Below are 15,000 nucleotides of genomic sequence, written 5' to 3' on the forward strand. Positions count from 1 at the left end.
TTAAATCTTTGCCTGGCTTGGTGAAGGTCGTAATGCCCCATAATGGAGTCGTCTCAAACTGTGGTCTGTGGCAGGCGTTAGAGAGCGGCAGGAACTCTAGGAAGGAAGAGATTGCGGTGGATTGAATGTCACGTTAAATGATCAGCGGCGGGTTAAAATTGAGTACCACAGATGAATAGTAAATAAAGGCTTAGGAGGGTGACGTGTTTTAGGACCATGCTAAGACTGTCGATATTTTGTAAAGAGACAAGATCAAATTACAATGAGGAATCGAGTACTATAGATCAATAATAAGTAGAGCTATGGGAATCATATGTGCTTGAAGGCCATTTTAAGTAAAGCAGGTGATTTAATGTGTTTTAAGATCATACAGAGAAGGTCATTGAGCAACAGAGACAGGTGTAAAATCAAAGTATGAATAATTATCATATTTAACAAAGTTAAAATCAAAAGGGCATTACATTTTTTTTCTGTCGTGTTGTAACTGACTTCTTGAAAGATTAGCTTTGAAAAATAAATTCAAACTATAACTAATAATACAATTTCCAATAGCGTAGCTAGAGATATGATTATATTTATATCAAAAGAAACGAAAAGAAAAATATATATTCGGTGTATACCATGCGTATAATCACGGTACTATGCAGTAACCAACAGTAAAGAAATGATGGATCATAGAAGACCGTACATAAGCACAAAAGTAATCCAGCGGGTGTGGGAAGCAAAGTCATATAGAGCTGTATAGAAAGTTTATTCCTTCGCTCACTCTTCGCTTCACGCTGCTGTGACGCCCAAAGGAGGGAAGGAGTGCGTGTCGGTGAAGCTGGCCGTCTCGCTGCCCATCTTTTTCCCGCTCAGTGAACCTAAGGCAGGGCAGCAGCAACAGTAGCAACAACAACAACAACAGCAACAGTAACAACAACAGCAACACTACCGTATCGTTGACTCTTCAGGGAAAGTACCGTGATCGACAAAGCGGAACATGGAATGTTGTAAATTCGAATATATATTTTTTTTACTGTGTTTGATACGCCCTTTGGAGATATGTTGACCTGAAGGACTGACGAGAGCGACAAGGCTGGACGCAGACCAGAGGGACAAGACAAGGATCTCTCTCTCTCTCTCTCTCTCTCTCTCTCTCTCTCTCTCTCTCTCTCTCTCTCTCTCTCTCTCTCTCTCTCTCTCTCTCTCTCTCTCTCTCTCTCTCTCTCTCTCTCTCTCTCTCTCTCTCTCTCTCTCTCTCTCTCTCTCTCTCTTTTTACCATTGGCCACTCAAGTAGTTAGGAGTGGAGGTCGATCAAGTGTGTCACTTGCCTCATTACCGACTACTTTTGATGAGAGAGAGAGAGAGAGAGAGAGAGAGAGAGAGAGAGAGAGAGAGAGAGAGAGAGAGAGAGAGAGAGAGAGAGAGAGAGAGAGAGAGAGAGAGAGAGAGAGAGAGAGAGAGAGAGAGAGAGAGAGAGAGAGAGTGCAGAACAGAACAAAGAACTCATTACCATTCATTTGTTCAAACTTATACATTGTGCTCATGATGTTAATTGGTCGATGGCGGAGTAAGTATAGAGGAGAGCAGAGGGATGAAAAGTGATGTCCGTTGTCTGACTAGCCCCGGTAATTAATTGATAGGCCTATTTGGTATAGATAGAAAAAGAGAGGGAGGCTGATTCTACAATTGAATGAAACTGGATTCGAATCTTTGTAATTACAGGGAGAATCCAAAGGTGTTTTATGCTCCTGCTGTTGTACGTGACTCCTTTTGTTACTCTTCAATGCTGCAGGGAGTGGGAGAGGGAGAGGGAGAAGGAGAGGGAGAGGAAGGGAGGGAAGGAGTGAAGGCGGGAAGTGAGGGCGTTTCTCTCAACACCAGAACCCTCTCCTAACATCTTAAAATAATTAAAGATAAGATCATCACCAGCACCATCTCTCTCTCTCTCTCTCTCTCTCTCTCTCTCTCTCTCTCTCTCTCTCTCTCTCTCTCTTTCTCACATGCATACAGATATAGGGAAAAAAACATATCATTACCAGTATTAGATCACCATGCCACTCTCTCTTAACTAACCTCTTCTCAGAATTGTACATGAAAAAGCGGCCAGGAGTGAAGTACATAAACGTTAGCGTGTCTCTTCCGGTCGGTCTCAGTGACTTCCGATGCGCTGTCGAGACGAGACGTTAGTCCTCAAATAACTTCCCTCAGATGGTAGTAATTGCGCCACCCAGCAGCAACCGCAGCCACAGCAGCAGCCTTCCACGCCCTAGACTAGACAATGCTGAGTAGCTAACTCGTGTGAGGTCGAGTTTGGAGAAAGAGGGAAATGAAATATACAGCACGACATATGATGAACAGATGGAAGAAATCACGCCGATCTTTAATAACGACGCTTTGTATTGAGTTAGTTACTACTTCTGGTAGAACTACATGTGGGTGGATATCATATAGCAATGTTAGGCGAGGAACGCTGCACAAGTGAGGAATAATACTGAGGTATGACAGTACTTGAGGAGAAAAGTGTTTTATGAATTTATGTAAATGAAAAAAAAAATAGAATGTGAAAAATACATATGAAAATAAGATTGAAGGTAGGAGAGAGAGAGAGAGAGAGAGAGAGAGAGAGAGAGAGAGAGAGAGAGAGAGAGAGAGAGAGAGAGAGAGAGAGATAATAAAGTTGTCCCCTGCCTCAACCTGTCGTTCTGAACAGCGTCACCCGTCAAACCCCGGCCCATTACTTCACGGTCGTAGGTGTTGGTTGTGTTTGTCTGTAATGCCACTCGCTTCGGAGACCCAGCAGGAGAGGAAGAAACGCTTTAGTTTCTTCCACACTGACACTGCTGCTTGAATAGAAACTTGAAGAGAAGTGGACCGGAGAACTATACTTTCCCATTTCTCAGTTTTTTTCCCTTTCCTCTTTCTTTCTTTTCCTCATCTCTTCCATCACCAGAGTCATCACCACAGTCATCACCGCCACAGTCACCACCCACACATTTACTACCGTTACCACCACCACCGCCGTCACCCAGTTCCCTCGAAACACTTAGGAAAGATAGAGTTTTCTCAAAGATTGATGCCTGTGATTTGCATATGGTAGCACTGGTCCGGAATGGCTGGTTGGAAGGATCTTTCAACTCAGAGGGCGCGCAAGAGAAAAAGGGGACAAGGAGGGAAGGGAAGGAAGGGAGTAAGGATGGGATAGGGGAATAGAAAGAGAGAAGAGAGAAAAGTAGGGTGGGGAGACGCATCATTCCCTCCTTTCCTTTTTCCCCTCTCTCCGTCTCCACAAGTGCCATTGAGATATGAGAAGCTAGTACTGCTGCTTATACCCTCTGAGAATACAAGCGATAGAGGATGCGGGAAAAATGAGGCTAATGTATTCCGAGGATTGTTTACATATGGCCAAGTCTTGAGAGGGGCGACGGCAGAGTAGTTAAGGGTGCAGAAAGGGGTGAGAGGAGGAGATACTGGAGGAAAAATGAGAGACAGGAGAGTATAAAGAAAGAAAAAGTACGTGGGAGGAACTAGGGAGAAAAACAGAAGAAAGGAAGAGTGTAGTCAGTATGTGGTATGAAAATGGGAGAGGTTGACGGACATAATGGTGCGAAGGAAGATAAAGCTCAGTACTGCTATCGAACTTTTGAGATAAACGTGGTGATCAATGTAATTTCTTTTGCTAAGCGTATTCAAGTAATGAATTTATTCTCTCATCTGCTAGCTGTAAGGGAAGCGATAATTTACTACACTGCCACGTTGTCAGATAAAAAGTAGGAAAGGGCGTTCTGTCTCCATTTCTAGGAAGACAATATCACAGCTGCTATGTGTGTGTGTGTGTGTGTGTGTGTGTGTTGCTCAAGCCATCTAAGGGGATAAATTCTGGACACGCCCCTCGGCTACCCCTTCTAGTGCGATACAAATAAAAACTCACCTGCATGAACTCCCTTTCTTTCCCCTCACCTTCCCCTCCCATACCCACTTCCGGCCTCCTCCCGCACGCGCCAGTGTGGGTCTTCTCCCAAAACAGAGTTCGAGAAGAAACCTTTGCGATAAAGAGGAAAAGTAACAAAAAGTGTTGGTAAATGGTTTCTTGGGTAGAAGAGGGAGTAGGAACATGGAGGAGGAGAGGGAGAGGCGAATGAGGGACACGAGAGAGCAGCAGGGAGGGTCCGAAGGGAGAGGAAAGAGAGAGGATGGAGAGAGGGAGGGAGAGAAGAGAGGCAAGGGAGAGAGGGAGGGAGGGAGTACGGCGTGCTGGGGACATTAAGCTGGAAGGGTGCCATGTCCCCCTAAGATGGATCACTCGCTGAATTCAAGTTGAAAACTCTCAGCCGTACCATCACGGACTGATGACTTCCCGTCGGGTGCGAACCACTGCCGAGAGGGAAAAAAAAGAATAAAAATACCGAGGATGATACGAAGAAAAACCTGGGATGAAGCAGAGAGATACATACAAAAGGCAGAAGTAAGAAGGAATCAGGCAAGGCGCATCACGATCAGAACTCAGGAGATGAAAGAAAATTAGGCCTAAAGCAAAACCAGTGGAAAAAATATGAAAGAAATTATAGAAAACCGGGAAAAATCATGGAAAAAATAAAACGAAAAATGTGATCAAACTTCGACGACAAAATTTATAAAATAAAACACGAAGATTTGGCTGAGCAATCGCCGCGACGCTCACTGTCAGAGCTCAGCCTCGGGGAAATTCTGAAGCTGAATCATGGATTCTTTGCTTCTTATGCATTAAACTGGGGACAAAATAACAGTTAATTGAAACATTTCATGCGTATTCGATTAACTTAGAGAATGATCATGTTTCTTTGTGTGTGTACATAATCTAAAGAAAAATCGGAGAATAATGAAATGATACCACTCACCAACATCAATCACTGTTTTGTTCTTCTTTGATGGATAAATCTGATAAATAAGGTAAATAGAGTCTTTATTTATGATATTCATTGATGACGAACTCGTAGCGACTTATAACGTATTAGGTCTTTCTAAATCGAATTAAAGAAACATCTGACTTAAGAGACGTTATTTTCATGGAAGAAAAAACGCAGTAAAGATTGTGCGGTGACGGTTGTGGCCGTAATGTGTCTCATGTGTGCGTATGTTTTTATATCACTCAGCAGCAATTAAGTGTGACGGTGTAGATGGATGGTGTGTGTGTGTGTGTGTGTGTGTGTGTGTGTGTGTGTGTGTGTGCGCGCGCGAGTGTGTGTGTGTGATAATTTTTCACCATTCATTTCATTTAGTTTTCTTCACCAAGAAAATATGTGAGTAAACTATTTTGGCATTAGCTCTACCAGTACCAATACTTCACCAATAAGACTTGCCATGACCTGTATTCAACGATTCTCGCTATTAACACCATTACTATTATTAACTTACATTGCCCGCTTTCAAGACACAATAAGAGGAAGTACGTAAAGACTTCGAAAATGTAATATTGTACATTAAAAATATAAGAGATCGATAGCAGAGGAAATAATAAGAAAAAATAAATGGATAGATAGATAGGTAGATATTAGTAAGATGATAATAAGAATAAATATAATAATTAGGGGAGACCGGGGCTAGTTGGCACACTTTTTACATTTTTGGTGATGGAAGAAAAACAACAAAGTATTTTGGTAATTTTTTATTTCCAGTGAAAAATATAAATCTTCCTCTTACTTTTCATTTAATAAAAAAATAATTTTCTTTCGAAACAAAAGCACAGCATTCTTTCGAAAAAAACATTTTGCCTGTGCCAACATGCCCCATGTACGGGGTAAGTTGGCACACACTATGGGGTAAGTTGGCACAGCAAATATTTCTAGCAAATTAGAAATATGTAACAGTAAATTTAGATACAGAGTATATACCGTATTCATAATGTTTCATTTCAAGAATATTCAGTTCCATAGAAACTTAGAAATCTTTTCTTAGTAAAGAAAGTAACCTTTTATAAAATAAAATAAAAAACTGACTAGGTGTCATACATCCTATTGAATATAACTGCACTTCAAGGTAATAATTGCACAGAATACTTAACACTTAAGGTGAACTTAATCTAAATCATCGTCTGAGTCACAGTTGGGGCATGTATAAAACAAATCTTTATCAGTGCAGCCTTCGTGGGCCCACAACTTGCACATTATACACTGTATCCACACTTCTTGTGGTTTGCTTTTGGAAAAAGGTTCCATGCATACCAAACAGAGACTGTCCTCTTCATCTGAACTTTCCTCGTCACCATGAACACGTTTTGATTTCTTTGATTGCTTCTTCTTTGCTTCTGGAAATAAGGTTCTTTTTGTCTTGTGCATTTTTTCTTTTGATATCTTTTCTAGTGCCTTTTTCACTGGAGTGTCAGTCAGAATGGCAGAAGAGCGTTTCCTCCTGTTCATTCCACTTCCCTTCCTGGGACCAGCTTTAGGCAATGGTCTCAGTTCTTCAGGAGTTGGGGCTTTCTTCCCACAGAGTCCAGAAGTAGAGGGTCTTGGTGTGTCATTGCCGTCCAGGCAATTTGTCGCAGGCTGAACATTGATTTCGCTGGCCTGAAACACTTGCGTTTCTTGTTGATCTTCCTCTGGTCTGTCAGTCACGTAAGCACCCAAAAAATCAGAATCCTGGAATATGTCTCTGTTGAAGGGTGAAATTCCAGCAGCCCTAAACCCAGCCAAAATATTATGTGGCGTCACAGCAAGTGGGAAAGCGGTGGACACTACGTTTGGAATGTCATAGATGGTCATAGTAGATCCAGGGTGTGTGGTCATCCATGAGTCACATGCTCTATTGACTAATTTTTTCAGAGGTCCATAGACACTAACATCAAGTGGCTGCAGCCTGTGTGAGCAGTGTGGTGGAAATGAAAGGACAGTGATGCCATTGACCTTACAAAATCAAGGCCCTGTATGGACAAATGCGAGCCGTGATTGTCTAATAACAAAAGAACTGGCTTTTCCTTAGAACATTTAGTGTGCTTTACAAAATGTTGTAAAAACTCCAAAAAATGTGACTCCTTCATCCATCCTGATGGATTGGCAGCTCCTGAACTACCAGGAGGAGCACTGTTAATGAAATGGTCACGGAAATGCACTCTAGGGAAGATAAAAAAAGGCGGAACTACATTGCCAGTTGCTGAGACTGCAACAGCAATTGTTACAAGAGTTCCTCTTTCACCTGAAGTCATTTTACCTACTTGTTTGAAGCCTTTGCGTGCTACAACTTTATTGGGTTTCTGTACTGTTGTTACCCTGTCTCATCCATGTTCCAAATGTCACTAGGACCTAAATTATGCCGATTAAGGACAGACTGCAGGTTATCAAAAATAATGCAACATTTGTTTTGTTAAAACTTGTTGCTCTTGAGAGGCTAGTGGCCTCTGGAGACCTTATGGAAAGGTCCTTGTTCCTTTTTAAGAATCCAGAAAACCAGTCAGAACCAGCCATCTTGTTTTCTTTCCATGATGGAGGAAAAGTTTTATTTGCACCTTCAGCAAACTGGTAGGCTAACTTTCTTACCTCTTTCACAGATAATCCGTAATAAATATCTGCTGCTTGTTTAAGATATGTAGAAAGTTCCTTTTCTTGATCATCTGAGAGGACTTTCCTGTGTGCAGCATAGCCTACTCTAAGCGTTGCTTTATCTTCACCCTTCAGTTGCTCATGAGTTATCTTCTTGCAATAACGTGCTAGTGTTCGAAATGGTATGGCGAAATCCTTTGCAACTCCTCTGATTGGCTTGTGTTCACACTTAACACGTTTAGCAGCCCCCAATATAACGTCGGCAGGGATAGAGGCCCTCTCAGTTTTCCGTTTGTAGCTTCGAACCATTTCTGAAAAGTCAAAAGTATTGTACATGAAAGTAAATATATCAACATTAATTAATCAGAAACATAATGTAGCCTAACCCAAATATAATCTGAAAACGGAAATTATATAAATAGTAAAGTGGGGCAAGTTGGCACTGTGCCAATTTGCCCCGTTTTTGTTGAGCCAACTTGCCCCATCCATACCAATGATCATAAATAAACAGTTTTAGTATATATTAAGAAGCCTAATATGGACTGTTATATGGGTAAACAATCATTAAACACTAAGTTAAATTATGACTAAATTGGATATTTCTCATCTATAACCACATGCATGTTAGAGCAAACAATATAAGCGAATGAAAATTTACTTACCAGCATCAAAATCAATTTTTTCCTCACTCCAGTCAAGCCCTGCAACCTCTTGGTTTGGTAGCTTGTTGGTGACTGCGGAAGCAAGTGATGATCCTATGGTATGAATTACAAACCGATCTAACGGTAAATATTTGAATTATTTCAAGTGTGCCAACTTACCCCTGTTGCCAACTTGCCCCGGTCTCCCCTACAATAATAATAGTATTAATAATAATAATGATAGCAATAGTAATAATTTTATCAATAATAAAAATGATAATAATAATAATAATAATAATAATAATAATAATAATAATAATAATAATAATAATAGTAATAATAAGAAGAAAAGAAAAGAAGAAGAAGAAGAAGAAGAAAAAAGAAGAAGAAGAAGAAGAAGAAGAAGAAGAAAAGACAATAAAATGAAAAGGAAAGAAGAAAAAAGAAAACACTAGACTTGAATGATAAAAATTCGAATCTAAAACAAATACAGTAGAAGAGAGAGAGAGAGAGAGAGAGAGAGAGAGAGAGAGAGAGAGAGAGAGAGAGAGAGAGAGAGAGACGGGGGTACTCCAAACACCTTTCATATTGTTCTCTGTTGTCGGAGTGTGCAGGATGTTGTTCTCTCCCCACATCTTGGGTGGGGCAGCGGTGTAGCCTCTCCCCGCCTCTCACTTCCCCTCTCTCTTCCCCTCGACTTCCCTCTGGCGACCCGCGGAGAGAGGGAGTCAGTCGCTTTGTGATATATTGCGTTACGGAACCTGCTAGTGTCTCCCTCCTTTCTCTCTCTCTCTCTCTCTCTCTCTCTCTCTCTCTCTGCTTCTTACCATCGTCCGATTTTCTCGTATCACATTCTTTTTTCTTCCCCAATCATTCTCTCTTTACTTTTCTCACATGTCTTTTTCTTTTTTTTCTTTCCCTCCACCACACACACACACGCACACACACACACACACACACACACACACACACACACACACACACACACACACACACACACACACACACACACACACACACACACACACACACACACACACACACAATGTTATAGTTACGTATATACACATGAAACACTTTTTTCCTTCTTCTTCCTCAAGCGGAAAATATATATTTGCTTCTCATTGTTCCTCGTTATTTGTAATTTCCTATCATTGAGATACGCGAACCTCCTCATCTCTCTCCTTTGTTGTTGAATTATGTTCATATATTTTTTTTTTTCTTTCTGTACAAGATCATCTCACACCCAAGACCGCAAATATATTTTACTGGCCCTACTTCTTGTACGCCTTATCTCTTGTTTATCTTTAATCTTGTGATTCTTGTGTTCATTATGTCTTTTCTGTCATAAATCCTCTTATTGGAAGTCATTTCGCGGTCTTCGGCTTTCTTTTTGTACATGTATGTCTATCGGTTGCTTTGTCTGCCATTTCAGTCTTTGTTTACAGTCTCCTCCACCCCCCCTCTCTCTCTCTCTCTCTCTCTCTCTCTCTCTCTCTCTCTCTCTCTCTCTCTCTCTCTCTCTCTCTCTCTCTCTTACAATACAACACTAAGACATCTTTACTTTATAAGTCTGGTACTATTCCTTTTACTATCTGATTTTTTTTTCTCTCTGATAAACCTTTTTTGTAACCTGTGTATTTGTAAATCACAAAAGATAGGTCATCTCTACTGACTTGGCTTGGGAGGTAAGTTCCACGCTGTCAAGAGGCGAGGGACCTACGTGGTGTTCAATACCTGATACAAAAAAACGTTCTTGGTACATTGCTGTGGGAAATTCACGCTCTTATCTGACAGCGGCCTTTGAGAGACCATTGCTTGCCTGTAATGAACCACAAAAGTCTTTGTATCCACGCAAGATGGTGGGAAGGACGAAACAAATTTCTCTTTGCAGCAAGAAAAAAAAAAAAAACTATAAGGGTTGTTCCCAGGTGGCAATGCTTGGTTTACACGTTCTTTGGACTTCACCTCCATACTATGGACACCCGTGTACGTTGTAGAGCTTGTCTGCCGCTCGCACTTCAGGCGCTGCTCATGGGTTGCTTCCTCTTTTGTTTCGGACAGTCACCGTGAAGGGAGAAAGACACAGGAAGAAACAAATAGTGAGTCAAATGCGCCCTAAAAAGGCCCACCTGATTCCTCACTTCCTCCTGTTAATGCATTTAAATGGCACATCATTCTTTTGTTCTCCCCGGCAGTGTTTGTGTAGGCAGATTAAAGCCTTGAAATATGATTGTTGTCGTCTCACGAGTGCGAAAACTTCCGTCTCTCGAGGTAAATTTACGACCGAAGACCGCGTTCGAGTATTCGGGAGCTGGCGGTGAGAGTGTATTTTAGTTTGGGGGCCGAGGGTGTGGTCTCTGAGGGTCGCGGCGTCAACAATTAAAGTAAAGGAAAGCGGGAAGTTATGAGGCATCCCCACCACACCCACAGAGGGCGGGCAGACGGCCAAGACAGACGGCCAGACAGGAGGCAAAAAGGACGGCCATTTAAGTACATGCGTAGAGTCAAATATAGGCTAAGGTGTTATTTGCGATGGTCGGACGCGGAGATGACAGAACGGCGACGGTAAGGAGAGAGGATGACGGAAGAAGAGGGTTAGCGGAGGAAAAAGAAAGTAGATTAGGGAAAGAATGTGACTGAAGGAAGCTGAACGACAGGAAAATGGCAGAAAAAAAGTGAAGATGAAAGGACGGGGATAATAAAGAACGATAAGTAAGAACATTTGAAAAAAAAAAAAATAGAATAAACAGGACTGGAGTAGTGAGTGATCTAGAAAAGAAGAAAATACGGAGGAACAAGTAAAGCTTATTGATTAGTTAATATAGGAGACTCGGTTTGCATTTAGTAATTATATATATATATATATATATATATATATATATATATATATATATATATATATATATATATATATATATATATATATATATATACACACACACACACACACACACACACACACACACACACACACACACACACACACACACACACACACACACACACACACACACACACACACACACACACAGAGAGAGAGAGAGAGAGAGAGAGAGAGAGAGAGAGAGAGAGAAAGAGAGCTTAGCGAGTCTTAAGACAATACATAAGGCGGAAATTGTTACAAAAAAATAAAAGAAAAACAGCATCGTTCACACAAGCGTAAGAAACAATATAGTGGTATAGAGTACATATACTGTAGCAACTTTCAGTAAAAAGAGAAAATATATATCTTTGCTCTTCCTGTGCCACCTCTTCTCTTATCCCTGAGCCTCGGACTTAGTGAAGCAGCTTACGAGTACACCGACTAACACCTGAGGCTGGTAGGGCTTCCAATCTCATATCTCCCTCTCACGGCTACTGTTACATCATAGGGAGTGTTTCTTCTTGTATTTCTCCGACTCAGTAATATTTGACGGAACCTCTTCTTGGATTTCTTGGATTTTTTTCTTTGAATAACTTAATTCAGCTATCAACCAGTAAGCAAAAGTGAAAAAAAATAAGTTTAAAGTAGTAGAGGAGAAAAACAAAACTTTGGGAGTAGTGAGAAAAGAATAACTCTTAAGACACATCAGTATGCCCATGTTGACTGAGAAAGCACAACTTGAATATTTATACTACCTCATTACGATTCTATTCCAATTTCCATTAACAAATTCAATATCAGATCATATAAAATCACATATCACTATTCCTTTTCTCATTCTTTCCCAGTTAGCCGTTCTCCGTGCGTCTCCTTTCCTCCACTTCGCACACAAGTATAGGAGGGAAGGGGAGATAAGGAATAAAATATATATGAGCATATTCCTGTAAAGACCGCGGGACGTAAGGTGCCCATTTACCTAATGATTCTGGTCATTAGCATTTTTATTTGGAAGGGTGAATAGGTTGGGTCTCGTTACGCCATTGAAAGGTTAGCGAGGCAGGTTAGGAGGACACAAGTGGAACTGTGAGGAGGAGATAGGCAGGGAGAGAGTGAGGGAGGAAGGAAGTGAGACAAGGCGTGTGGAAAGAAGAGTGAGTAGAAAATAAAGGAAGTGAATGGTAATGGAAAGAAGGTAATGAGATGAAAATGGTTTAAAATAACTTTATATATATATATATATATATATATATATATATATATATATATATATATATATATATATATATATATATATATATATAACACACACACACACACACACACACACACACACACACACACACACACACACACACACACACACACACACACACATACAAGATTATTAGATTAACGAATCAGATTATGGTATGTAACTCCAATATACAATATACGTAATGGGTAGAACGCAGAGGAGGAGGTAGAGAAGAAAAGAAGGGATGGAAGGTGAAGAGAGAACGAGCAAGAGGGGACAATCCGGCTCCAGCGGGGACTCGTCCAGGACGGGCAGCTTGTTGAGATTGAGGACTGAAAAGTGAAGGGTTTTGAAGGTTGAATGAGGGTGGCTGTGTTTGGAGGTAATTTGACGACATCACCTGAAGCACCCTCAGACCCCCCACTACACGCTGCACCCCATATATCCTGTCCGTCCTTACACTTCTCTCTGCTGTCGCTGTCTCTTCATCCTTCTCTGTTCATAGCAACAGCATTGCTTCTTTCTCTTGCTGACATGACCTTCGCTATTTTTTTCTATTTTCACCGATATTAATATGATGCTCACTCTAAACTTTTTATATCTCCTCTCCTCCATTCGTGTCTTTCCTTCAGTAGTCAAGGCAATAGTTTCATCTCTGTCGTCAGCCGCGTCTCGCCTTTTGCCTTTGCTAGTTCTCGGGAATATGAAGGATTTCATGGCTCTGAGAAAAAATGACTTAGGGTATGAATCAATTTGTCTGAGACAGTTTTTCAACGTCCTTCCAGTTGACGTCCTTCGTGTAGCAATTTGAGGCGCTCTTCATGCCTACACTACCAAGGCTATTGACACCCCGCGGGAGCGCCGAGCACCAGACCGGACGACGGCAGGCCAGACACATGTATCCACCCACTTTTTTAATACTGTATTCACACACACACACACACACACACGCACACGCCCGGTAGCTCAGTGGTTAGAGCGCTGGCTTCACAAGCCAGAGGACCGGGGTTCGATTCCCCGGCCGGGTGGAGATATTTGGGTGTGTCTGTCTCCTTTCACGTGTAGCCCCTGTTCACCTAGCAGTGAGTACGGGATGTAAATCGAAGAGTTGTGACCTTGTTGTCCCGGTGTGTGGTGTGTGCCTGGTCTCAGGCCTATCCGAAGATCGGAAATAATGAGCTCTGAGCTCGTTCCGTAGGGTAACGTCTGGCTGTCTCGTCAGAGACTGCAGCAGATCAAACAGTAAAACACACACACACACACACACACACACACATATATATATATATATATATATATATATATATATATATATATATATATATATATATATATACGTTAATACTCGAAAGATAAAAACAATAGAAGGAACGAGGATGGCAAAGAGAAGGAGGCGCTAGAGACGGATGGGGAGTAAGAGCAAGTGTGGGGGAGGGATGGAGGAGATGTGGTGACGCTGGAGAGTTGGTGCCACACAAGAATTTTATATTAGAATGGAAGGCAAATACGGTGGAAAGAAAAGAAAAAGGAAAGAGGTTGATGAGAACAAGCGAACGACGGAAGGAGAGAAGAGAGGTGGGAACATACGAACGATGGAAGGAGGGAGGGGACGGGCCATGGCTGCGCCAGGTGTTGATGAACAGGTACTGTCCTATATCTTCATCATTTGCTTTCCCCGCAATAAGTTACATATCTTAAACACTGTAACCTCACTACTGAAGCCATTAATACTTAGCTGGTCATCATCATGAAATAAAGCATATCGTGACAATATGTCATTAGTATTATATACACCACCAGCAGAGACGCCACGAGAGGCGTCAGAAGAGGTGGTTGCCAGTACTCTCCCTAAGGCCCTTTAAATGATAACTGAACAGAGTTCTGATAACTTGAAAACTAGTACAACTAGCTCTGTCTTGGATTACGTACAGTGATGGAGATTAAGGAGGTTACACATGTTTTTAATGTTTTCACGGTACAAATAACCGATTAATGAAATGTTTACACCAATGTCTTTTTTTCTTTTTTAACAATCTGACCACTCATTTCTGTGGCTTTTGAAGATAAACGTGGTAGGAGAGCAAAGTGTTTTTCAATACGGGCCTAAATGTTACATTCTTGATAGCCTCATCTTGTTCGTCGTTTTCTGTTCCCACAGCTGATTTCTAGTCCCGCAGGCACGTGCGGGCTGATATAGGGCCAGCCCAGCCGTGGATCAGCGCCATCACTAGCCAAGTTTGTCGGGTCGGACGGTGGAGATTTATATGTCTCAGAGTGAAAAAAATAACACACACATAGGAGATTTATACCCACTGCGAGGGTGACACCTGGCGGAATGCTGATGGGGACGCTGCAAAGGCCCTTAAAGTTTTTGCCGTCGGAGGGTTGCTAAGGTGAGGTTTATGGCCCTGATAACGAGCCGATGCGAATTACGAGGACGGATGAGATGGAAGTCTTAGTGGATGGACTGGGAGGGAAGGGGCAGAGAACTGGTGAAAGGGTGAGTGTTCTTCCCCAGTTAGGAAGGATAATGAAAATACTGTGTGGTCAGTTTTGATGAAGGGAGAATATGTGTGATTTTGAAGGCTCTCTGTCTGTTTGTCTGTCTGTCTGTCTGTCTGTCTGTCTGTCTGTCTGTCTGTCTGTCTGTCTCTCTCTCTCTCTCTCTCTCTCTCTCTCTCTCTCTCTCTCTCTCTCTCTCTCTCTCTCTCTCTCTCTCTCTCTCTCTCTCTCTCTCTCTCTCTCTCTCTCTCTCTCTCTCT

At 41.7% G+C, this 15,000-nt stretch overlaps 1 protein-coding gene across 5 annotated transcripts in view; it reads left to right on the plus strand.

Annotated features, from left to right (window-relative positions):
• LOC123498391 (zinc finger protein rotund-like) overlaps nucleotides 1-15,000 on the plus strand; it is a 538,442-nt gene that overhangs the window by 175,044 nt on the left and 348,398 nt on the right. The gene's annotated exons all lie outside the window — the stretch shown is intronic.

This window comes from Portunus trituberculatus, chromosome 48, assembly GCF_017591435.1.
Source record: "Portunus trituberculatus isolate SZX2019 chromosome 48, ASM1759143v1, whole genome shotgun sequence".
NCBI classification, from domain to species: Eukaryota; Metazoa; Arthropoda; class Malacostraca; order Decapoda; family Portunidae; genus Portunus; species Portunus trituberculatus.